The 27381-nt window shown below is 44.7% G+C and overlaps 2 long non-coding RNA genes across 2 annotated transcripts; one reads left to right on the top strand and one right to left on the bottom strand.

Moving 5' to 3' along the window:
- Window positions 1–2259: 2259 nt before the first annotated feature.
- Window positions 2260–5633, top strand: LOC135262907 (uncharacterized). The gene is made up of 3 exons (XR_010332341.1): window positions 2260–2608; window positions 3048–3105; window positions 5282–5633. It is a non-coding gene; the product is annotated as an uncharacterized LOC135262907 (long non-coding RNA).
- Window positions 5634–6799: 1166 nt separating this feature from the next.
- LOC135262908 (uncharacterized) lies at window positions 6800–9306 on the bottom strand. The gene is made up of 3 exons (XR_010332342.1): window positions 8954–9306; window positions 8592–8716; window positions 6800–8185 (listed from the first exon to the last, which is right to left on the bottom strand). It is a non-coding gene; the product is annotated as an uncharacterized LOC135262908 (long non-coding RNA).
- Between the last annotated feature and the right edge of the window lie 18075 nt (window positions 9307–27381).

The raw sequence follows: 27381 nt of genomic DNA, 5'->3' as shown, positions 1-27381 counted from the left end.
AAATGTAGATCAAACTTCAATATGGTGACACAAATTATGCAATTGAAGATGCACATTGAACTAAATCAAATCCAGACATTATTTAGCTGTAAATCTTTCAGATCATTATTTATAAACAATTAAAATCAATGGTGGCCATGCTTTTGTAAAGGTTTGACTTAATATGCTTCATTTCAATATCATCAAAGTTTCATGAGAAAAATTTATTTAAATCTTATTTATTATTATTAAACTAAATAGTTAATATTTTAGACTTTAAAGTGCTCGTTGCAGCGATGTTTTTTAATCTAATCAACATAAAACATACTTTTAACATGGCAAAATGTTTAGACATAACAGTAAAGGTGATTGGCTCATTTGAATATCTAACAGTAGAGTAAAGATGAAACCTGGCAAGTTTGACATTAATCAGACCTATGATTTATAAGAAGTTTTTTGGTTTGATAAAATGAAAAATGGTGTATCCAATATAGCAGTCTTTATGGGTCCAAGGGACAATTTATGTTCTCATAAGAAAAACATTTGTACCAAGGTTCATGCCTCAAGGTCAAACAGGTCATGAGAGCTGTGTTTTCAAAGGTCAATTGATTGCTGTAGCTATAAGGGTGAAGTGTGGTGTTGCAGCTTGAGGAGGCACGAGCCAATCCACGGTGTTTGTTTCTAAAAGAAGGTTCACAATTTATTTTTAAAAGGCACATGTGAAATCACACACCCACAAAATAATAATTATATTAAAAAAACAAATAAATTTTACAAACACTGACAAACAAAACTGAAGCAAAAGCAAAATGGCTAATGATAGCCTTGGCTCTACAAGCCCTGCTACTAGCACCGCAAGGTGACCAGTATACTTTTCCTTATTCCCCTGCCAAGACACAGAGCTACATCTAGCCCCTGTGATAGTCTCCCATTATCTTCTTCCTCTAGTTTTATGGCAGTTGGTAAACAACTTTATGGTGCGTCAATGCCACCTTCTGGAGTGTGGGTTGGGATATTTGTTACCTTCTATATCTAATTATTTAAAAAATGGTGTTCAAATTCTATAGATGAGACCTTTAGTCTTTATAAAGTAAAACATGAACTTAAAGCAATGATGAGTCCCCCCATCATGAAGTACTCTCCCCTTATATAGGTGGAGAATCCCTATCCCCTCCCCATGGAACAATCGATGAGTCCACAATTTAAGGGTAACCTAAAAAATACCATTAAAATAAACAAAAATGAACTAAAACAGCACATTGTTAATATACATGCACATCGCACAATCAGACAGAAAATGAAAAACATTACAATACTTACATAATAATTTATCATTATTATGATTACGGAACCGCGATGTATAATTACCGCTCTGTTGGCAAAACATTTCCCCCACTCAGAATTATAGCACGCTCATGTGCTTTAGCATGCACCTGCAACTGGCTGCGCACACTGTGCATGCCCCCGGAAGAAAAGGAGCCCCCAAGCCGAGCAGGTATAGCCTCCCTCCGACACATATTATTGCCTCAAAAGTGCTAAAGGTTCATAACAACTGTGCTTATAATAATGAGCAAGCATACGTTACCAGTGAGAAAAGAAACTTCCAATTTAAATACAGTTAGCATATGCTATACCGAAAGATGCAAATTACACAATCCATTTTATGTTTTGTTGGAGACGAACCACAAGGACACAGCACTTGTTAAAACCTGAAACTGAATTTTATCGCAGAAAATGTTTAGATGGGCAAATTTGCGTACGATTATGGCAATGAATTCATTTCATTGGACCATACATTTTGAGTGAACTTTTTTTTTTTTAAAGAGATGCCAAAAAAAATGCCGATCAAGTCCGAGAAGAAGGAAGGCCCTCTCTACCTCATCATATGCCCACATAAATTGCCATAACATTCAAATAAGTAGTATGTACATTTGTTTTAGAACACTTTTGCTCATATTTGGTTAAATTTCCTTCACATCTCAACTAATTTTCTCACTGCCCCAGGCTCTGAAATCAGCCACTTAAAATTTTGCACAACTGAATCTTATCAACCAATCAGGACAGCTTTCTGCAATTAGGGGTCCATGCCTGCCTGTCAATCCTGTTGCGTGCTCACAGTGCAGTCAGAGCAGGCAGGGCGGGGCTACACCAGTGGTCTCCAACCCTGGTCCTGGAGAGCTACAGGGTCTGCTGGTTTATGTTTTCACCTTAAAACCAGCACCCAATTGAGACCCAAGACGCCAGGTGAGTTGAGTCAACTGTGCAATCAACTGCTCTAATTGATTCATGAAGTGCAGAGTCACTATGACAACCAGCAGACCCTGTAGCTCTCCAGGACCAGGGTTGGAGACCACTGGGCTACACAGATAAGAGCAGTGCAGAGGTACTGCCCCGATAGTGCCATAGTAGAAAACAATACAAAAATTGCAGAGAAAAATCTGTCAAAATGGCCGCTGTCTTTGCTTGCAACGGTGTATACTGATAAAAAGCAAGAAAAGAAAGACTGTAGAAGAATGTTTTTTACCCAAAAAAGAAGAGACAAGAGTAAACATCGGTTTGGCTTTTCAGCGATGGCGAGAGCTCAGAGATTTGAAGGGCTTCCAAAGCTTGCTGTATTTCTGCTGGACAGGTAACGATCTTATTTGTTGTATTTCTGTTGGAATTTGTTATCGCCCCAAACTGTGTAGCTGCCGTAATTACTTAGTTACCTGCAGCTGCTTCATTGACAAACATTATGGGTGAAATGTGCTATCGCAAAAATAATATTTAATTTAAAATAAAGTTTGTGCAGTCCCACTAACCTCCTGATGTTTTGTTTAGCTTTGTTACTGCTACCAGCTAATGCTAACTCTACCACCACTCATCTAGCAATACTGCATCAAACTCAATCATTTTTGGCAATAATATCACGCTCGCGATAGCCCATAGCTGTAAGTAAAAACTATAGCTATGTTAATTGTTTACGTTCATTATGACGACATTACATGTCTTTGTTTCTTCCTGTGAATGAGACACAATGTGCTGCACTCCTCTCCCTACTTTTCAACACTCTTGTCCTCTTTCTCCAGAACTCAGATTCCAGGCAGTACACGTGCATGTGCTTGGAAGGAGAGCTGAGAGGAGGAGGTGAGAGAGAGAGCCACATGTGCAGGAATATTTTTGTTTTTATTTTTATTTTTTTATTATTTTTGAATATCTTTCTCATTTCTACAAACTTACATACTGCACCTTTAACAAAGCAGATGAAAAGAAAGAAAAGAAAAAAAAAGTATTCCTGCTTGGACCACTGAAAAAATAATCCCTAAATATAACATCAGTAAAATATGCAAAACCTCAATTTCAATTTTTTTTTTTTATAAAACAGCCAATGCAATTGCCTTTAAAGCCATTTAATTGCAAAGCCTCTAATGTAATTGTTTAGTTTCACTGGCTCTCGTAAAAATGATGATTGGTAGAGTGTCGGAAAGGCCACAACCACGCAGTCTTTGGCATGTTTCGCATCACTTCCTCTGCATTGCACTTGATTGGATAATTCCATGTGCCGGTTGTCTATGCTATAATAACTGCCAGCTCAGCAGTCAGCGGTGAGCTGCTCACATATGCACCTAGACTATGAAGAGAACGGCCACGGCTTCTGTGTCTTTGATTTCTGTAGCGTATGCAAACATCAAACAGAGGAAGGAAATGGAGAGCAAGTGCTTCAAAAATAAAAAAAACAGGAAAATGAGAATCGACTGCAGATATTACACCGCTGGCATTTCAACAAAATTGTGGCTGCGTTTGTACTCATGAACAAGACAAAATAAAAATTCATACCTTCACTATTTGGACATACCTGCTAGTGTTTTACAGGTTCATTACAGAGGTGCATGGCATACCCTGCGTTAACCACAAATACTAGTGTCCGTATAGTATTCTCGAGCCTGTATGAAGGGGATGAACGCAGGTTCATGAACCTCACCGGCAGAACATCTGTTCAAATATGAAATAACGTGCGTAAGTGTATATAAGCAAAGCCCAGTCGCTCGCACATCCCAGACAGACGCTGCAGCGCGAGCCAGCGTGAGGCGAGCACTCAGCCCTGCTTGCCGGGGTTGTAAACGCACAACAAGCTGGCTTAATTGCTAAACAATTAATCAAATAGAGAAGGCGAGAGAGCCGTTTTTATCTCTCCCCTGATTGTGCGCGTGTGAGTGTGGTGGGGTTGGGGGTTGGGGGTGGGGGGTTGGGGGGGGTGGGGGGGGGAGGCTGTTTGTCGTGGCTCTCATACGTTAGGACGGAAATGAGATTCCCATTGCAGTGCTCTTTGATTGATTGCAGATTTGCACCAGGTGTGGGTTCACAAAGAAATTCTACCAAGGATTCAATAAAAAAAGGAAACGGCACCTCTATGCATATTGATCGGCACCCCGGCTTTGCCAGGCAGCTTTAATTCTCCGCGGGCTGCAGTGACTCATTTCAATCTCCCTTGTAGGCGCTTGCCCGATATCGGTAGCGCCAAACCACCAAGAGCCCGTGCTCACTTACGAATGTATATAACCTCAGGATGAATCGATTAGGGTGCACTGTGCCTAATTTAGCTTCTACTTCTGGAATGTTTAAACCTTACCATCTGGACTGCTCGGGGCACAGGTACGGAGAGAAATGACTGCCAGAAGAATCCGAATTTAATATTTCTAAATCATTTTGTCCACGTTGTATTGTTGAACGCACAAATGTTTTACTTTCATTTTTAATCTGTTACTGTCACAATCTCTCTATTCAGTGATTTGTGGAACTGAGGTTTGATGTCTTATTTCTGAGCTGTTCATCCTTGATAGAGGTACAGGGATCAGTTCTGGGAAAGTTTTGCATCTGATTTTGAAAACCCAAATCTAACAAATGTATTTGCTAAACTTAAATAGTCAAAGCTTTGAAATTAAACTTCTAATCATAAAATACAGCCTTGTATTTGTCTTCAAAAATTCAAGTTGGTCACTAAAGGTTGCTTTTAGTGCTGGCATTTACTCCATACACAGGATCAAGATAGATAGATGCAAAGAACAATTATGAATAAAATATCTCCCTTGTTAAAAAAGCTACTTCAGTGTTGTTCTAAAGGGATTTATGTTTACCTAGGATCTATTCCATTTTTCTTTATAAAAAGAATCAACCCCATCTGGAGCCTATCACAAAGTAGAAACAACAAATATAGGAAACATTTAATACGGCATAATAAGTTTACAAAAGGACCTTTGGAAATGACTTGGAATGACTGATATTTCTGATGTGGGATCAAGCCTCTGTTTGTCTTTGAACCCAGTGTTTAAGTTGGACCAATGGAAAAAGCTCGGAGTCTCGCCTACCCAGGGGTCCAGGAACTCTAAGAGCTGGGAGGAAGCCGGGGGCAGTTTTGGGTTTCGGGCCTGATCGGAACAGGGGGAAGCTTCTGGAACACCAGCCGGCACTGCTGCTTTTGCTCCTCAGCATCTGCTGAGTGCAGGCGTGGCCACACCATGTTCTGGAGGTGGACTGCTTCTCACGTGGCCTTCGAGACCCAGGTGTAACCTGGAACACAAATTCCTGCTTCACCTATTGTAGCGGCATGGCTTGGCTGCTAGTGGGATAATACGCCGCAATGAATGTGAAATAAACAAAAGCTGACTGTAAATGTCTGAGGCTCAGAGCACTATCTCCAGTCTGAAGGATAGTTTTTCAAGTATGCTTAAGGGATCTCTCCAGCACACTTTCCTCATAGTTTTGGAGTTGTAATCTTTGGATGTTTGTTTTATCCGCCTATTAAGCTAATGTGATTTTCCTTAACTACCACAGGGAGCTATGCCTTGCTCAAACAGCACAGCAAAACATATAATTACTTAAACAATATTTTTGTCTTAAAATGTACATGGTTTTGAGGAGCACCCAAGCCAATGGTAACAGTTTTTCTGTGCTGCTTATACAGCCTTTTTACATGTCCTGTACCCCAACACTGAGCCTCTTCTCCACACTGTACCCCAACCCCGAGCCTCCTCTCCACACTGTACCCCAACCTCGAGCCTCCTCTCCACACTGTACCCCAACCCTGAATCTCCTCTCCACAGTGTACTCCAACCCTGAGCCTCCTCTCCACACTGCACCCCAACCCTGAGCCTCCTCTCCACACTGCACCCCAACACTGTGCCTCCTCTCCACACTGCACCCCAACACTGAGCCTCCTCTCCACACTGCACCCCAACACTGTGCCTCCTCTCCACACTGCGCCCCAACACTGAGCCTCCTCTCCAAACTCTACCCTAATCCTGGTTCTCCTCTCCAAACTGTACCCCAACCCTGAGCCTCCTCTCCACACTGCACCCCAACCCTGTATCTCCTCTCCACACTGTACCCAAACCTTGAACCTCCTCTCCACACTGTACCCCAACCCTGAGCCTCTTCTCCACACTGAACCCCAACCCTGAGACTCCACTTCACACTGTACCCTAACACTGGTTGCCCTCTCCAGTGATCAGTACTTCTCTGAGGGGAATCAGGTGTGGAAAGAATGCAATGGGGACAGCATTAAAGCACCTCAGAAGTAATTGAACAATTAGCAACCAGCTCGCCCTGAGGGCCAGGTCAGGTGGAGGTTAATCAAGGAAAACAGCCCCCAAATGGCGCTGATTGCTTCTAGTGAATTTTTAATCCGTAATCCTTAACCTGCTATATGTATCCTCGAAAAAACACCTGAAAGCGCCTTGCTAAACTCAGAGATTACTCCGCTTTTTCTTTTTTCCCCCCTTGTTCCAGTTCCGTTGTATTCTATGTCTCCAAAAATCTTCCTAAATTAAAACACAGAATTCCATTAATGTTGAAAAAAATTCTCTTTAATGGTTCATATGGTTAAGTTAGCAAGCAGAAAAACACCCACTGCGTGTCGGTGGTCTTTTTGGTCCTTATTTGATTTTGCATGTCATGAATTCCAGAGTGTTCCAGAGAGTCCATGGCATGAAGAATTGCATACCTATTTAGAACGTCCAAACATGGAGGCTACCGTTCGTCCATGCCAGAAGTTTGCGAACATATCGGTCGTAACAAGTGTAAAACTGCCCCACCTGTCAGAGACCCTGACTCTCAACACTGCTGCTTTGAAACAGGTCTGTGGCTATGGCATCCTTATCCACGTGCCTATTCAGTGTTACTGCTGCAGAGCAGCCCAGCACCAGGGCTAAACTTATTGCCTGCTGATAATTGGACAGGGCCAAGGAACACAGTCTGGTTAACCTTGCTGCCACCTCTTCCCCACACACGGACACACATATAAACAAATGCACATGCACACACCTGCTTTAAGGTAGCTTTGCCGACCCTACGTCTAGTTCCCCTAGAGATCATTTTGTCACAGACATCTTTGCTATTGTAGAAAATGCTATTGCCAAGATATTACATCAGGTGAAGATACATTCGCTGTGATTGTGAGATGTTTTCTCCTTTTATCTCAACCATAGTTGCTATTTGTTTCACTACAAGTTTTCAATACAAGAGCTACATACACAAAAATAAGGCACAAAATGATGAGTTCTAAATCGTGTGCAATTGTTTATTTAAATGAAATCTTTTGCTGTGGCTGGCTTCATCATCAAAGGCAGGAACAGGAAATATCTCCAAACTGGTGAGATGGTTGAAACGTAGTTTTAGACTAAGCATAATGTACTTGGACACATAGAGGCACTTCATACTTACAGAATTAAAGTATGACCACAACAGTGATCTGTAGATATTAGACAGTTCCTGTTGTTCCAGTGGGTAAGGGCATGGTTTTGGGTGGCGTTGGTATCCCCCCCTCCTCTCCCTAAGCCTGCGCTCTCCTAAAGACATTGACAAAGGCTGGCTATCAGGACCTGGCAGTGGGGGGGTTTGGGGCAGAGCCTGGAGGAAGTGACTGAGGGTAAGGCACGTCCAGTGCATTGTGCTGGCTGCCCGCCAAGCCAGCAGGCCACAGCTACAGACAGTCCTGGATCCCTGCCAACCCCCGGGGAGGTTACCCAGAGAAGTGCTGTCAGTCAGACCCAGAACACTCCTCTGGGACTACCTCTATTCTCTCTCTCTCACTCTCTCTCTCTCTCTCTCTCCCTGTTTTTCTGTACCTTTTCATTTGTCTTTTGTGTTTATTTTTGCCTGCCTTTACACACACAATAATATTTGGATCATATCTGCATCTCTCTCTTTTGAGGAAATGATCTCTTCATGCCTATGAGACAGAGAACATAAAGGATATTTGTCCATTGGTTGCTTTTAGTTAGTGAGATGTATGTTATCATCATTGCTTTCTGTTTTATTGATCTCACATACAAAATATTGTTTTTTTAACAATTACATTATTCTTCGCTATAAATTTTTCTCCTGTATTAAAACTCAGGAGACAGACGAACAATTATATATATATATATATACTTTTATGAATGAGATTCGGAGCAGGCGGAAGGGATAAAGGAATGTTTATATCTTTACTTCTGCCAGGACCCGACTTCTCCTATTTGGAGAAAATTAATGTGATTAAAACATCAATCCTTTATGAACAATACTCATAAAGCTTTTTTTTTTTTTCCACTTCATAAAACACAGAGCCACACTGGAGAGACGCTCATGAACCTCACCACCGGGCAAGGGCAGAGGAGAACGGGGACCGGTGGAGAGTTATGGCTCCTTCTGGTCGGCTCCTTTGAGCCCGCAAGGCCTTCAAAGACTCCCTGAGTGATCCATCAGCTTTATTTATTGGCCACTGTAAAAAAAAAAAAGGCAGCTTCCATTAATGTGTTTCTTCAACTGGCTTCTGCCAAATCCTCCTTTACTGTTTCCTGTTCTCTCTCATTGACTGGAAGGACAAGAGTCCTGATAGACTGTAAATGTGACCCCACGTGAGGGTCAAACCTCCTTTACTTACCCAGGTTCTTAATCCCATAAAGAGCGCTGTATGAGAAAAAAAAAAAAACACAAGTTTCGGAACAACAGAACTGACCTTACAGCAGACACACACGAGAAGTTTCGGACGTCGTGCCGAAAGTAATCTCGGTTCGCAGGGTCTGAAGATGTTTCTTGCTCAGTCTAGATAATACGAGACAATCGAAATCTTTGGCACATTTTTTCGTACAATGCACTCCCCCCCCCCCCCATGTGGAAAAGGTCGGTGAATTGCGGAATTTCCATAAAGATGCATGCACACCGTCCCTTTATTTATTTGTTTATTTGTTTGTTTTGTTCGTCTGACTGCGCGCACGGCGTATAATGCCACGCGAGGCGAGGGCCCTCTGAAGCGCGGCTGTGCCGTGGACGGAAACGAAAGCCCCGTGTCCGCCTAGCGTGGCGGATCCACGCGCGCGGGCTCTCTGAACACGGCCCGGCGGTCGCGTTTTCAGCTGCCCGCAGCTCTCTCTCCGTGGCCCCCCTCCCCCAACTCCACCCCCCGCCCCCCCCCTCCCCTCCCCTCCACCACCCCCCCACCCCCCCTCCTCACCCCAACGCCGGTCATAGTTCAGTAAATAACTGATCCCTTCCACCCATTCCCCGCGAGGCTGGGACATTAGCATTCCGCTCCAGGTCTCTTTGGATAATAGCATTAGAACCAGCCTTTGACCCTGTTGTCATGGATGCAGCTCCATGCAAAAAAAAAAAAGAGAAATGCAAGAGCAGGAGCTGCTGTAAAATGAGGAGCTGAAGCTGCTTTGCCAAGGAGGAGGAGGGTTCGTCTCCCCCATCTATACCCGATCCTCAATGCCTCGGCTTGCCCCCGTCCGCTTTTCTCTGTCTTTCCTTGTTTGTGTTATGAAATGGAAAATGAATGGTGGGAAACCTCTGCCACTTAAATGAAGGAACGCTAAACGGACTTCTCAGTGTTTTTTGGGCGTGGCATTCAAAAAGTGATCATGAAGAAACGTTGATAATCAGACGGTTCCCTTCTGTCGCGGAAACTCACTGGGGTAAACAGAAAAAAAACACTCAAACAGCTGAGAATGACAGAAGAAAATAAGCGCGTGTTTTATTCTCGCCTTTATTTTGAGAGTTTTGGCTAAGGGAAAGGACAGCTGAAAAGCGACCATGCTCCATCTTGTGGGCGGCCTTTGGAAAAGCGCATGTGACACCTAGCACACAGCTCAGCTAGCTCTGGTTTGGTGGAGTGGGATGGAGGACAGGGTAGTGGTGTGTGTGTGTGTGTGTGGGGCTGAGTACATGTCATGACTGTAGGAAGTTTGGAGAGGAATACGCTTTCTGAACAGTTCCTCCTACAGCTGTTACAGTCACGCATCTCTGCCCATGCAATCAATAAGCCCCTCCCACATGTACAAGCTGTCCCTCGCACATGTGCTAGTTGCCCCTCCCGCACATGCCAGCAGCTCCTCCCACATGTCCTAGGAGCCCCTCCCACATATGCTAGCTGCCACTCAAGACCACACACTCACGTCATCCTTCATTTATGTTCCTCCCATGTTATATCTGCCATTCTTACTTAGCTGACCAGGTCTCTTTCATTGCACCCTTCCTCAAACTGGTATGAATACAGGACAAAGGCCTGGTCCTGTGCTAATAGACTTTGACAAAAAAATTGACCACAGTTCACATTGAAAGGATGAGGTTTGAGGGGTTCTGGGCAATATAATACCTGGCCTCAGTGGGTCTTCCAACCAGGCTATGCGCTCAGTACTGAACCCATGGGACCGGTCAGGGTGTATTTGCCAGTGGTAATTAGTCAGATGGCTCTTTCTCCCCTCCAGCTTTAAGAAAAGGGGTGCGGAGGCTGTGCTTGTGAAGGGAGGCTGTGCAGAATAGGGGATGCTGGGGGTTGTGTGGGGGGGAGGGGGGTTAGGGGGGAGGGCTGCTGAAGATGTCAGCTGTCTTGGGGCTCAAGGGCGTTCGGAACAAAGGTGCTTTTCACCCCCTTTAGCACATCCGCCAAATCCATTCAAAGGCCACCTCACACCAACTCACAAAAAAAAGAAAAGAGAAAAAAACTTACTCTCATTGAATTCCCAGAAATCAGTTTCCTGATTACAGGATGCGTTACGGCTGAGGAAACTGAGCAAAACGTAGAGGCCGTTTGGGGGGGGAGGGGAGAGGCAGTTAAACCGCCGAATCCAGGAGACGTCTGGGACTTTCTGAGAGCATCTGTCGGTTTTAGGGGGTTTAGCGGGGGGACAGTCTATAACAGGACGTCACTCTGGGTCACTGCAACCTATGTTCCGAATACTAAAATTAAATGATTTGTTTTGATGTGAGTCTCACGTGAAAAGAAACCGAGGAAATTTCACTTCGGTCTTAAAGGTGTCGGGCATCCCGATGGTTAACCGTGGTCATTTGTTTCATTGGGCTACTAGTACCTCTCACTGAAAGTTTTTTCCATTTTCTATGAGGGTGTGGGAACATGGCCTCGGGATCTTGGTTTGTCATTTCAGTGGCTTCTGGAAATGAGAACCAGGAAAATGTATGCGTGAAAGAGGGCCAGAAGGACCCAGGAGCCAAAATTATAGCAGAAACACCTGGGAGCCAGACGCTTCGCAAAGCCTGCTGCAGTCAGAAGTGCAGAGGGATCGTCCTGTGCTTGTGTGTGTGTGTGTGTGTGTGTGTGTGTGTGTGTGTGTGCATGTGTGCGTGTGTGTGCATGTGTCTGTGTTTGTGTGTGTGTGCATGTGTGTGTGTGTGTGCATGTGTGCGTGTGTGTGCATGTGTCTGTGTTTGTGTTTGTGTGTGTGCATGTGTGCGCATGTCTGTGTGTGTGTGTGTGCGTGTGTGTGTGCGCGTGTCTGTGTGTGTGTGTGTGTGTGTGTGCATCTGCATACATGCACATGTGCTTGTGTGCAAGATGTTGTGTGTGTAAATAATAATTTACTGTATGTGTGTCTGTCAGCCTGTCTGTGTGTATGTCTGTTTGTGTGTGCTTGGGTTGTGTGTACTGCTGTGAAAGACCGAGCTTATGTTTGTTATTACATGTGTGTTGATGTGTGAGTAGGTTTTTTTTTTTTTTCCTGGAGTGGGCTGGTTGTGCAAACTACACATCTGTCCACATTAACCACAGCAGACGTTACAATATTAATTACATTTCTGCTAAGTGTGTCTACAAAATTGAGAAAATTTGTTGTAAATAAATTAAGTTCAGCTCTTTAAAACTGATGTCATCATCACTAGATCTATCTCATCTCACCAGATCCACACTAAATCATTTGGCAAAGCCAGTACCAGACGTTTTGCAGTGTGTCAAACGGTAAATAAGTCTGGAAAAAGCATAGGTCTCTTAGAATGTGATGGTCTGTCCTCCAATGAGTTTATTTGCAAGGGTCAGTTTGTGTTTGCAATAATTGCTTTCATTTTGCGAAGATGATTTGTCGTAATGCACTGCGTACATCTCTCTCCTAAAAATTTAAAAAATAGATGAGAGAGGCAGAGAGAGAGAAGAGGCAGATGAAGGGAGGGAGGGAGGGGGGCTGCACAGAGTGAGTAAAATTCATGGAAGTGCTTTAAAGGTGCAACCTGCCCGTGTTTCTCTGCCTCCTTAAAATGGATGTTTGTAAATGTGCGGAGGATGATGAATAATTTATACCGGGGGAACCAAACGGCGTCTCCTCCAGGTGGAGCAGAGGGGAGTGAGAGGGAGTTGGGTGGGAGGAGGGGGGGGGGGGTGGGGGGGGTGGGGGAGGTGGTGGAGGTGGTAGGGGGTGGCGAGGGAGAAGGGGCGGGGGGGGCAGTTGCTGGGAGAGCTGCACCCCCTCGGTGCAGAAGCGCGAGGGAGGAGGCAGGACGAGCCTCCCCATCAGTCCACGCCAGCCCGAGACACCGAGCGGGATCGGACTTCCTCTGTTCGGTTCATTTTTCCCCTGTTAAAACGACTCGGCGGGGAAACCTGGGAGGGTCTGGGGAATTGACACGAGGGTCATGCCAAAATGACTGCTTCCCTCCGCCGCCTCTATTTGTGTGCTTGTATGTGGGTGCTTGTTTCTGATACAATTCACTCACAACACGTGTGCGCATTCGTCCACCTCGTGCAGAGTCGCCTGCTTTAAAACCGATCTCCTCCGCCTCCCGTCCCCTCAGCACCCAGTCTGTGCTGTCGGCCTGCTCGTCTCTGGGTCTTCCTGCCTCTCATTATTTCTTTATTTATATATTCATCTGCATTGCATCATCGTTTATCCCCCCCTGACAAATGACTTCCAATTCCAGTCCCTCTCAGCCAAAGTGCAACTTAATCCCCCGTTGCATCTCGCTGACAAGAAAATCCACCTTCTTAATGCGTGTGCACCGTCTTCCTCGCTGAAGATTCCCCTTTCGCCCTCTTTCTCTCTGTCTCTGTCTCTCCCTCCCTCCCTCTCTCTTTCTTTCTCTCCCTCTCTCTCTCTCTAAGACAAATTTCATCTTCATGTTATTCCTTTTTTATTGTCTTGTTTAGCTCAATGTTTGATTCAGTTCAGTTTGTAACACAGCGACATCAGTAAATGTCCTTTACCTTTAACCGGCATAAAGGAATGCTTTTAATGAAACGGTTGCCTGTGCTCAGTCTGCAGTGTGCTCAGTGCCCGTGCTCAGCGCTCGTGCTCAGCGCTCAGTGTGACGCGGTGTGTCTGAGGTCAGGCTAGCGGTGAGGCGCTAAACCCTCGCCGCCGTCGGTGCGACGTTCGCGTGATTGGCGATTAAGCGGCTGCTGTTTAGCGCCAGGCGCAGCCTTCGCCCGCCTCTGAGGTGGAATCTCAGACGGCCCCCGCTGTAGATGGGGCAGGGATGACGGGAGTGACGGAAGGGGCCCGTCACGCTCCCCTGGTGGGACAGTGCCGGGGGTCAGCTGCCCTCTCCTGCTGCTTCACGCTCCTGCTACTGGTCAGAGGCAGAGGGGATGGGGCGGGGGGGGGGGGGGCACAGTGGGTGGGTGGCCACCGCTTGGACACCTCACAGGGGTGACAGTCCACTGATTTTCAAGGACCAGCCGTTTGAGAGAACTTTTGCAGTCAAGCACCTTGGTAAAGCACTGTAGGCCAGTGTGTGTGTGTGTGTGTAGGTGTGTGTGCGTCTGTGTGTGTATGTGTGTGTGTGTGTGTGCATGCGTGTGTCTGTGCGTGTGTGTATGCATGCGTGCGCGTATGTGTATGTTTGTGCTGTCCATCATGGCATGCCTGTCACCGTTTGGGTTGTCAATCCGCACAAATCCAGCTTATTGTCAATCAGGGGACACATTTGTGTCAAAGGCTACAAGTCCCTCTTCTTTTTCGACCGAGAACACTCCTTAAAAATAGAGTGCGCCGTGTTTCAGAAAAGGGAGAGGAGAGAGCGATGAATTATTAAATTGCACCGAGGGCATAAAACTGCATCACAAACCTTCACCCAGCTGTATTGCCATACCCACCCCCTCCCCCCCCACGTCATAAAACCTAGCATATATACGTGTACACAGACAAAAAGGCTACAGCATAGATATGCTCGCGCAAACACTCCGCGCACTCCGAACGAAACCAAAACGAAGCCAAAGGAAGCGCGCCGTGATATAAACACCGCCTGGCTCCCGCGACGGTTTATTCCTTACGCAGGCAAAAAAAAAAAAAAAAAACGCTTAATCTATTTTTAAATAAAGCTAACTTTGGTAATCTATCCGCTGCTTAGAAAGCTGTCATTGATATATGATGTATGTGATTTAAACCACCTCTCGGCTGTTGCATTGGTTTCTGTCCAAGGGATCTGAGCGGAATACTAATCAGGGGATAAAATTTATGTCGAGGCGTTATCGGAGCAGCGGAGTCCTGTGGGAGGCTAAGACACGGGCCTGTGAGGCTGGCAGGTTAGCGGGCGGAGTCAGCGGGGGGGCTGGGGTGGGGTGGGGGGGTGGGGGGAGGGGGGCGAACGGGAGCCGTTGCAGCGTAATAGAAAGAAATAGCGCGGATTACATCTAATAATTTACTTACACCGCCAGATGGAATAGAATCTAACATTTGTGTACCGGGGTTCAGGAGGTCTAGGGCAAACACATGAGGCAGCACAATGCGCGCGCGGCGCTGCGGAGCCCCTCTGCGCGCTCGCCGAATCTCCATTTCCATTTTTAAAGTCGCAGCGTTTTGAGTAGCCCGTACGGCTGTGCCTCTTCTCGGTGAAACGCAGGGATGCGAGCACAGACAGGACAGGTCCTTTAAAAGGCGTGTGCGGGTACCGGGCAAAAACAGCAGGGGAAGGCGGAAGAGAATGGCACCGGTCGAGTCTCCGCGGCTCTGGTCAGGGTCTGGGTCTGCGGCCTACCTCGCCACAGGCCCGTCACTCACGGGACGTTGTCATGGGGATTGTTGGGAAGATGCTGAAGTGTCTTCCGATCGCCAGCTCAGACGTGGTTTTCAGAGGAACCAGCTCCTTCTGGGTAAAGAGCACGAGGGACTAGTCCAGCCAATTAACGCTAAAGGATTAGGTTCCCAGACTGAGAATTTGGCCCCAACACTAACGTTAATTCTTCTACTATTTTGGTAAGTAGGGCTACTTACATTGAGACAGGACTGCATCAAACCATCTAGTTAGTGGGCTGGATTCAATCAACAAGTTTATCTCAAGTAATAGTTCATATGGATATTTTTAAGTACGTGCATTTTAAAACTTGGTTTTTGTACTTTTAATTTTCTGTCTGCAATTCATATTTTAAAAATGTATAAAGAATTGTGAATGTTCAAAAATAGTCACCATTGTCTCATTGATTCCTGAATGTGGAGTGCATAAGCAAATAAAAAAATAATTATTTAATTTTGACTGTATTAATAGATTTGGTCTACCCCAAATTCCAAATTCATAATTCAGGGAAAGGCCTGCTGGCATTCTTCAAAAGTTAGTTTAAATAACCATATTATAATGTAACACCTTGTGAAAGACAATACATATACAGAGAAGCAATATATAGCAGCATTTTTTTTTACTATTTACATGTGCGTGTTCCAGCATAGCATTCTATTTAAAAAAAACAACTGATCTCTCTGAGAAGTATGCTTTCTGTGTGGGAACCGGCTTCCGTTAAGAAAAATCTCACTCAGGGGGAAAGCACTCTACTTGCGGGTTAAGGGTCAGGCTGGCTAAACTCAACCAAATGGCCACTTTCCTCTAATGTAGGGCCCGGTGAGAACACACAGCCTCACACGGTGTTTCTAATTAATTGCAGCAAACGAGGAAGATTTAGACCGCGGCCTTGATTTGCAAGGGGAAACGGCTAATGGTTTTCTGTCTGTTACTGAAATATCTTGGGGCTCCGCCTTCCATTTTAGAGCCATTTCCCGGGCCCTTTGCGGGAAACGCTGATCTATAGGGGAAACCGTCGTGTTTCCCTGTGTCGGTGCGTTAGAGCACCACGGGACAGGGTGAGAGCGGGGACCTCTGGATCAGAGAGGACGTGGCAACCGAAGGTTCATGAATTTTATGTTTGCCTTCCTGGAACCTGAGAATGTTTTCAAAACACTGCTGTAACACAGTAGTAACATGATGCTAATGTTGCCAAAATTCTGCATGGAGATTGTGCCACTATTTATTTCTCTTTATTAGCCATTCTCATCTATACTTGCAATCAGACGTTGCTTTCTGATCCCATTACTTAATCTCATTATTTATTTGGAACACTTGCTTATCCGGGTTGTTGCTTTTCTATTTTAACTATTCAAACTAAGTAGCTTTTTTACTTCAGGGATTTAGAATTTCTACAATTTCCCTTTTAAAAAAGGAATTCAGTTGCAATATCTGTTATGATATCTGCAATATCTGTCTTATTTGGGATTCAAACTTGCCACTCTTTGGTTCCAGCTGTGCCTCAGAGAGAACAGTGCATTTCAAGTGAAGAAAATTATCTGGCAGTGACACTGGCCCATGCAATTTGGACTCACACAAGAGCAGGGGTCTAATGTTCGGTGGAGCTGACATGGGAAATGGTGGCGATCCACTGTCTATAATCCCATCTGTTGCTTGGATTTGCAATGCAGGGAGTGTGATTATCAACTATGGTTGCCGAGTCTTTTTGTTTTTACCTACCCGGAGATTACACTGAGCATTCCAGTCGAAGACTCAGATTACAATTTTGTAATGGCTGATAAAAGTCTGGCAATTTTGTAATAGCTGATAAAATATCCAGATTTTTTTTGTTGATACTATTTTTGCACTATTGAGCCATTCTGAAACCAGATCTCTATATTGTGACAGCTGTTCCACTTGATTCTGTTATTTTTCAGTGGTTTAGACTGCTTTTATTTTACTAAATACATTCATGCTCTTAAGTGGCAAGACAAAAGCTCTCTGATTTGGGGTAAGTGTGTCAGTGTACATTTACAGTATGAACGCATCATGAATTAATCAACAAATGAATTGATTCCACAAATATGGGTACAGAAGACGGTCCATGAAGAACTAATGCAAACCCAGATTTTCTGTGACAGGCCTGGAGATGCCCAGCAATACTGACATAGCTCATGTCATATCCCCATGGCCTCATCGCCCATTACATGTGAGGGGGCCTGGTTACACCCACAGGCTCTGTGCTTCTCCAACTGTGAGGCCCTGGCCTCCTGCTGAGAGGGGAGGAGGCGGGAGGCCAAGCTTTCCCACAAATCCCGGTCATATGTCACCTGCTCCAGCGTTCAGACACGTGAAACGTTGACCGCTCGTCCTGGAAGAGGCAGGTGGATCTTCAGGCTCAGGTATTCTTGTTTCAGCATCTGCAGGTGACTGCATACTTACTGACGGCTGTTTTATATAAGGACAGGAGAGTGAGAACAACGGTCCTATTGAACAAAGCCAACCAGCACATGTGAGCAGTGTTTGACTGAATAATTTTGACATTGTCTTGTGTAAATGACACACGCACAGACACCTACACACACACTTACCACAGACACATGCACACACACAAACACAAACACGTACACACAAACAATATAGTTATGCACAACATAAACCCACGTATAGCATGTATGCCCACACACACTCACACGCACACAAACACACACACGCACACAAACAATACACTTACGCACCACATGCGCCAACATACATTATGTATGCACACTCACATACATATACGCATGCACACATACCACACACACACCTGCTAGCATGAATCTCTCCTGTTCTGTGCCCTGTTTCTGTGGAATGATGTAATGTCACGCAGGTGTGTGGGTGGGTGTGTAAGAGAATAAAATGTGTGTGAGGTAGCAAGAGCAGCGACAGGAGAAATATTATAGCAAGGAATCAACACAGCTAATTTAGATTTATTGCCCAGGTCCCTCCGTTTGAGGATTTATTGCTGGGGCTGCATGCGTGGCTACCTATGCAAGGAAAGAGAAAGAGAGAGAGAGAGAGAGAGATGGGGGAGAGGTCCACAAACACACACACGTACGCCCACACACACACAAACACACACACGCGCGCTCACACACACACAAACACACACACATACATGCACACACATACATACTCGCACATGCACATACGCAAAAACACACACATACAAACACACATACACACGCGCGCACACACACAAATACACACACATGCACACACATGCATACTCGCACACGTGCATACGCACACACACACAAGCACAAACACACACACACACACACACACACACACAGAACACCGGGCATTAGATCCAGCATAACAGAGGAGGATGAACATGAACCGCAGCTCAGAGGCCCAATGACTCACACGCGCGGGCTGCTGTGTGGCCGTGATTGGACACGCTGACCCTGAGCAGGTAGATGATGTATGAAGAGCTCCTCTCCGTGTGGGAGAGAGAGAGAGAGAGAGAGAGAGAGAGAGAGCGGCACTGGTAGGTGGCAGAGGAGGCAGGGGCGGGGATTCGGTTTCAAGGACAATCGCAGCAAAGCCAGGGAATATGACAGTCGTTTGAACGAGCAGCTGTCGGCGTCGACACGTTTAATGCCATTTTATCTCCGTCGCAGAGGAGGAGAGTCGCTGAAAGCAGTCGGACGGCCATGTTCAGGGGTCCGTCCACCAGCTGATTAATCAAGGACATTACTGCCTTGTGACCACAAAGAAAAAAACAGTCTCTTCTCATTCAGAACATTCTCAGATTATCAGCTCCTCAATGCTTTCTATGGTACCAATTACATAAAGGGCAAGAGCGAAAGTATAGCAGCCCACATATTTGATAACTACCACAGACTTAATGAATTATTCTGTCCTGCTAAATGAACATTTATGAAGACACAGCGACCCAATTTTTCATAGTAAACGATAGTTTGTCATTATGGCTTGATGAATCTGAGTGAATACTTTTGGCAATAATACAAGAAAAAAGATTTATTTTATTTTACTGCCTGACTTTATTGCTATTAGATCATTAATTTTACATCCCTGCTCAGACTACATTCAATTCAGCTTCAAATATTGACCTTGCATAAAATTATCTACTTTCTCTCATAATCTCTTGATCTTTGTAATGCAGGCACAAACTAAAACAGTTATAGCTGTGTTGTGCATGTTTTTTGAATCCTGTTGAAAAAAGGGTGAACTGTGTAAGAATAAATATCAACATATCAATTAAAGTGGGAGTTACTTGGTTCTGTAGGCCTAGCCCTGTGACCGATGAGGACTACATTAATGGGGAGAAACTTACAGAACACCGCTATGATTTCAGCCCAATGCAGTGCAAAAATATGCCCAGAAAACTAGTTCCTGGTATTCTCAGAATGTACTGAGAGCTCCATAAAGACATATTTTTTCTTGATTTGGCTCTGTACTCCACAATTTTAGACTTGTAATCAAACAATTACGTTAACCACAAATGTGGTTAAAGTGCACATTCTCTTCATGAAATCCATTTCATGAAGCTCTTGATGAGCAGTTCTTGTGCTGACATTGTTTCCAGAGGTGGTTTGGAATGCTGTAGTGAGTGTTGCAGGGCAGTAGTGTAGTATAATGGATATGGTACAGGTCTTGTGACCAGAAGGTCACAGGTTTGTTTCCCGGGTAGAACGCTGCCATTGTACCCTTGAGCAAGGTACTTAACCTGCACTGCTCTGGATAAGTCTGGTAAATGCTTGTAATGTAACGTGTTGCAACCAGGGACAGACAATTTCCACACGCTTCAGCACTCTGCGGCCCCATTCTGTGAGCTTGTGTGGCCTACCGCTTTGCGGCTGAGCTGTTGTTGCTCTTATACATTTCCACTTCACAATAACAGCATTTATAGTTGACTGGGGCAGCTGTAGCAGGGCGGAAATTTGACAAACCGACTTGTTGGAAAGGTGGCATCCTATGGCAGTGCCATGTTGAAAGTCACTGAGCTCTTCAGTACAACAGCATTATAGAGCTCACTGCAGTTTTAGTGTTTTGAAGGGTACTGTTGAAAAATCATGAATATGTTGCAGAGAAACAGTTAACAAGAGAGAGCTCCAGTCTCACTCTGGGGCCTATGGACAGTAACAGTGGATATAGATCATCCAAAAAGTGGGTCCCCCAACACAGTCTTCATCAGGGCAGGAAGCTGAAGGTGGTCACGGTGCTTGAACTGGAAGCCCTTTGAGGCTCCCCTGTCAATGACGGCTGACTGATTTCTCACACCAAGCAATGCCCCAACCCAGAACATGTGCGTTCCATCACAGCCCCCTGTCAGTTCTGGTCACAGTGAGCAGCCCAGTCCAGGGTGTGAGTCAGATTCTGAACCTGTGCGGGAATCCAGTCAGGAAGGGCGATGTTTTAGCCCAGTGGTGCCATATTTTCACCCATGCACCCCATGTACCTCAGGAGAACCCATGGACGCTGTGTGTGTGTGTACAGTATGTGTGTATGCATGTATGTATACTGTATAAATATATTTGTGTAGTCCTGCTTATCAATTAATTCTGTTAATACAAACTCAGACACTTAATTTCAGTCAGTTGAGGTCACTGTGGTGGGCCTCAAAGCGATGGCTGCCAGGTGGTGAGGTCACTGGTGAGGGGAATGACATCATGCATAACATTGGCCTGGAGGGATGGACAGAGGGCTCATGGGCTGCCAAACGGCACCGCCCCCCCCAGCCAGTAGCCCCCCCCCCCTTCCCGCCCCGCACTCAATCCCGCTTCCCCTGCTGCCCGGCCGCAGGCTGAAGCAATTACGGCGAGAGGAGCAGGTAGCGACAGAAACACTTAACGCGGAATATGAAGGTGATTGATGACGCTGTCAATTGGGGGAGCGCGACTCAACATCAGAATAATTTTAAAGCAAATAAATTACAGCCAGTGGAAGGGATTAAATGACTGCTAATGCTGCTGCTACCTCCTCTGATTGGGAGAGGCATTTTTTTTTATAGTCCTGCACACCCATGTCCTGTGGCCCACACGCTTGGGAAGAGGCCAGGCTACATTCCAAGACTGGAACGGATCTGGGCTTGTGGCTGTCAGGAACTGACCATCGCCCAGAGTGGACCAAAGATCTGTCTATTCAAACCACATCCCCCCCACCCCTTATCACCCCATTTTTTTGGAATTATTTATGGATATTTTTTCGCCATTTTTATGGTTTCATGGCTTTTTATGGCTTGTTATGGAGGTTTATTTGTATGCATTTGCGATTTGTATGATGGTTCTAGGCTGACATAAGTTATCTTACATTTAGAGCAGAGGCTGCCCAACCCTGTTCCTGGAGACATGGCATCCCGTAGGTTTTCACTCCAACCCTAACAAAGCCCATCTAACTGAAGAGCTAGACGGCTGCTAATTGGTATAATCAGGCGTGCCAAATTATGGTTAAAATGAAAACCTACAGGATGGTAGATGTCCAGGAACAGGGTTGGGCAGCCCTGATTTCATTTTTTATTGTCCCATTCACGCACATTGGCCTGGGAGTGTTATTAACCAGGTCTACCACTGCTGCACCTGCTACTCAGATTGATGCACTTATGTTTTCTTGTTTTGTAAGTCCCTATGGATAAGAGCAATGGGGGAGATGATATATATATATATATATATATATATATATATATATACACACACATCTCTATTGGTGCATTTAAGTAAATATTTCAGTATATATCAAATATATCAGTCCAAGATGAATGGCCAATTTAGATGTACAGTCAAGGAACCTTCCTCTTTTGCATCAGCCATATTTTATTAATTGAAAATAGTATGGTGAGTATCAGGCAGGCACAGGACTAACTTGCAAATCAAACCATGTCAATAAAAACATTTTGGGATCTTGAGACCCATTTTTAAATTGAGATACATTGTGTTGTTTGTTAGACATGATTTTAAAGGAAGTATCTACTTAAATGTATCAGGGTAATGTAAAACTTGAAAACGTGTGCTTAAACATATTTACAGGGCTCCTGGGATATAATCCGAGAACGTGGGGCTCATCCGTGCACCACAGCATGATGCTTTAACTGAATGAGATCCACGGTCAAATCCAGACCATGCCAATGCCAACTGTGGTCAGTAACTCCACAGGGCAGCAAGCAAAAAAAAACAAACACATATGTATGTAGGTTCTGTAATTGAACCATGTAAATATAAATTCACTGTTAAAAAGTCACTGTTTTTTAAAAAATGAAGAGCCTTTTTCATATGATGATTTAGAAATGTTTTCAAAAATCTGCCAAATCTTTTGAATTGAGTATAGCACCCATCTCAATACAGTGTTTTGGTGGGACTGCACATAACTGAGGAACACCAAAAGGATTTTACTGTCACTATCTTTTTTCTCTTTGGCAGATCCCTTTAGAAACACAGCACAGAAAATTCCACGAGCAGGAACCTTGCTGCCTCAGCTTTTTCCCCTCACGTTCTGCACAGGATGAGCCATCTGAAAAAAAACATTCCTTCCTCGTTTGTGTTTGTGTATTCCTGTGGCGTGGATTGTGTGCGCGCAACTGAGGGACTTATCTGAAAGCAGCTTCCTTTTTCTTTAATCCCTCCTTCGAATTGGTGATCAGAAAGCTCCCCCGTACAATACCTGCCCCAAATTAAAGAAGAAACGCTTTTGAGCGAAATGGACACCTCTTGTATTCCCCATTGGCTGAGATTGCTAATCGTGGCAGGCATTTGGGAGTGATCAGGGGGGATTTGGGGCATTTTTCCATTGTCTGCTGGCTTCCAGCTACAGATTAAAGCGCAAACAATAAAAACAAAAGCGGGCATAAACATAATACCAAATCTGCGCCGTGAAACAAAAAGGAGAAGAAAGAATATCGAATAAAGAATATTTCACACTCATATTTAAGAAAGGAGGCGAACCGAAGAAGAATGTCTAAATTTGCAGGAAAAGCATGAAGTGTCGGGAGAAATGTTATTATCTACTTTTTAATGCTCGCTCTTGCAAATCTTATGCAAATGTCAGTTATTTTTCCCCTTTTGTGAACCAACACCGCCATAGTTTTCCACTTAGCATCAATGGAGAACAGAATTGCTGGGAAGGGGCAAAATAAGAAAGTGACAGAAGAACATTGCCATTCACTATGTTATGCAGCATAAAAACGCTCAGCTCTGATAAATATAAGACTTAAGACCGCATAAATATAGAAGCACAACATTAAGGTCAGCAGTAAAGTAGCGCATTACATGAATAATGTCTCTTTTACCTTGTCTGTGCCATTTATGAACTGCCATCTGCGTATTTGTTTTCTCTCCTCTGAGTGAATGGTGCACACAGGTGGCTCTGGACAATGCTAGAGCTATCACGATACTAATACTACTACCATCATACTACTGTCCAGCCAATCACTTAAGTGGTCAACTTAATGCTTTCATCTGATAGGTGAAGGTGAACGGGTGGGTGGGTAAATATCCATCAGCTAATTTGACAAATCAAAGGGAGTCTCAGTCTGATCAGCAGTCCCTCGGTAGAAAATCTACTGTTTGCGATTTCTGTTCCCATGCATGCCGCTGTAAAGCCCTGGTAGCTTCTTGGCTGATATTTGCACTGGATGTATGGAATTTATCAAAAGTTAAATGATGCATTGACATGAAATCTCATCCTAAAATCAAACTGGGATCCATGACTAATGATTAGCAATATTTATCAAGGAAATTGCTCCGTGCTAATTTTTCTTTTGCCTCTGGAAAATTACAAGTACGGTGAACCATGTTAGTTATGTGCTGTTAGGAAAACATTGAGGAAGATTCAGTGTGTTACTTGTTCTACCTTCAAATCTTACTAAATGAAAAGGGTAAACTTTGTGCCAGAATAAGGTTGTAATCAGGCCGTGTGCTGGTGACCGCGATAGAGAGATGGTGAAAATTCATTCATTGAAATGTATTCGTTCAGGATTTCTGCTTTATTATTATGGTTTGTCTTGTCAGAATAATTAACAGCTGTGAATGTCCAATCCTGACTGCGTATGCACATCCCTGTAAATGTCCAGTTCCCTTCCCTCAAGCTCTAATTAAGAATGTCTCGTTATTGTGACATATTGATCTGGATTTTCATCATTAACACCAAATTGTGTTTTCTTTACCTAGTCAGCTACATTTTCTAACTTTCTGTGTCACCTTCTGAGTCATTTGATCCCTGCCTCCTGGATTTAACCCCACCCCTACCTATTACTGAGACCCACTTCCTGAATTGAACCCCACCCCTAACTGTTACTGAGACCCACTTCCTGGATTTAACCCCACCCCTACCTGTTACTGAGACCCACTTCCTGGATTTAACCCCACCCCTACCTGTTACTGAGACCCCACCCCCTGGATTTAACCCCACCCCTAACTGTTACTGAGACCCACCTTCTGGATTTAACCCCACCCCTAACTGTTACTGAGACCCACTTCCTGGATTTAACCCCACCCCTAACTGTTACTGAGACCCCACCCCCTGGATTTAACCCCACCCCTAACTGTTACTGAGACCTGATACCACCCATTTACTGGACCTTATGAATACCCCACCCCTAACTGTTACTGAGACCCACCCTTCCCGATTTAAACCCACCCCTAACTGTTACTGAGACCCACCTCTGGATTTAACCCCACCCCTAACTGTTACTGAGACCCACTTCCTGGATTTAACCCCACCCCTAATTGTTACTGAGACCCACTTCCTGGATTTAACCCCACCCCTAACTGTTACTGAGACCCACTTTCTGAATTTAACCCCACCTCTCTCTGTCCCCTCAGGCCTGCCTACATGTTGAGAGGTGCAATAGCCAAGAGACAATATCGGCCTGTCTGAGGGAGATGAGCAGGCGAATTCAGGTGGGAAAGGGGGTACTGTGGCAGTCATGCAACAGCAAAACTGTAGAGAAAGAAGAGGAGACAAGAAAAGGAGAGAGGAAGGAAGATCTTTCGCTCAAACTCTCTCTTCTGCTTTGCTGTCAGTGCAAGGCCCATAGAAGCGTTGTGGTTGTAAAGATTCAGAGTAGAGCTCCTCTGTTGGAGTTTACAGTATGCTGTTCTAACATGAATATTTTAGCATTCTGACATTCATTTGACCATGAATTTAAATGGCGGTTTATAGCTACAAAACTAGCGTAGCCTATTTAAATTGGTGTATTTTGACATGGATTTTGAAAGTTACAAACGGTTCAGATCTCTGGACGACCTCCGTTCGGAATGCGTTGGCATCTGAGAGGTTCTATTGTACTTAAAGCACAATGGGGGATGTGAGCTGGCCTCGACGCGCACACAAAGGGCGAGCGGAATCTGCCAGCGTGCCGCCTGAGAGCGCGACACTAAACTTGTCAAAGGAGACCGTTGTTGGGCTGAAATATCGCTGAGTCGTTGAGATGCGGTCCTCACCAGATGTAACGGACAGCTGCAGCAAGGAAGCAGTAGAGTGCCTTTAAAAGAGAGAGAGAGACAGAGAGAGAGAGGGAGAGAGATAGTGAGGGAGGGACAGAGAGACAGGTAGAGAGAGAGAGATATGGAGGGGGAGAGAGAGAGAGAGAGAGAGAGAGGGGGAGAGAGAGGAGGAGGAGAAGACCTGCTGCTGGTGCTCAATCGAACGGTGTGGCATAAACCCAAAGCCCTGATTCCTGCAGTATGGCTCTGTAGCCAAGCAGAACTGATGACAGGCAGGGAAAAAATAGTCAATCTGTTGCTGCTGCCCAGAAAGAGAGCACATCTGTACTGCCTCATCCCACAGCTAATAAACACTCCGCCGTCTCTCTCCCTCCCCCATGCCAGGCGCTGTGATTAATAGCACCTAGCGTGGCACTTTGGTGAGGCAGGGGGTGGGCCCGGCACGTGCGGGCTGTCCTGATGGCACTGCGGAGGCTGAGAGAGGGGGGTGGGTGTTGTCATGGTCACACCTGCCGGCAGAGCCAATGAAAGTGCTGCTAGTACAGGTGGGCTCAGATGTCTTTTTATTTTATTGTTGAGGACCACTTTCCCTTCAGCCAACAAGGATGTGGTCATGGACTGCAGTGTCATGTACCATGCACTTTGATGTCACTTCCTGTGTGCTGCAGAGTTATGGAGAATGAAGTCCACACTGTGCAACAATGCAACAACGGCTTTGTAGATTGAAAGGCTCTCCATAGATAGTGGAACAAAGTACCGATCCTGGATCAGAGTACCCAACCTCAGCCTAAACTCAGCCATTCCAGGAAATCAGGTAAAACTCATCCTGTGTCTGTATTTGAAGAGACTTTCCATTTCCATGTCCACTGGTTGCAGAGGCATGGTGATAGAAGGTGGAATTGCAGTACCTGACCTATAGAATTCTCATTAACCTTATAGTGGAAATGCATAAACAAAACTACCTTTCGATCCCCAGTCAAAGAGGAACAAGTAGTGTTATTCTTAAATCTACCAGTTGGCTTGGCCAGCATTTTAATGCATTTAATACCAACAATTCAAACTAAAGCATCTTTAGAAATAAAATGCAAGTTCATCTAAAGAGGATGACAAACTTGGAAGTTAGTAAAAACTATTTCATCCAATATTTTGTTTTGTGATGATTTCTGAGAATAGTGAAATCTTGGAATTCATACGCGATCAAGTTAGTCTTATTGAATTGCAGATTGCTTGCAAATTGGAGCTCTTAAATTCAGATTAAATCCTCTGCTCTCCCCAGAATAGAATATACAAACAATCCCTCGGCGCATCTCTATGGTTACATGCATGGACTAACATTTCCTTACATTTTCCAAATTGAAGCTCAATGAATCCAGACTTGAAAAGTTAGCAGTGGAAGTGGCATTGTAACCAGAAAGCCGTGGGTTGAATTCCCAAATGGGATTCAGTTGATGTACCTTTGAGCAAGGTACATATATTGATATTCACCTGTGAATACAGTATATCCTTCTGCATAGATGAGTTATGAGTAGGAAATACTTTGGATTGGAGCAGGGCAGCCTGCCACTTTAACAACTATGCTGTGCACACACACACAAAAAAAGCTTGTTCATAGCTGCAAAAGGGGAAAAATCTTTCGGAAAGCATTTGTGAGATTATATTAGCAGGCAGCTCCTTGTGTGTCAGTCTCTAATCTGAGTGAAATACAGGTTCAACCCAAGAGCTG

Source organism: Anguilla rostrata, chromosome 9, assembly GCF_018555375.3.
Source record: "Anguilla rostrata isolate EN2019 chromosome 9, ASM1855537v3, whole genome shotgun sequence".
Lineage (NCBI taxonomy): Eukaryota > Metazoa > Chordata > Actinopteri > Anguilliformes > Anguillidae > Anguilla > Anguilla rostrata.
This window is presented reverse-complemented; position numbering and strand designations above follow the sequence as displayed.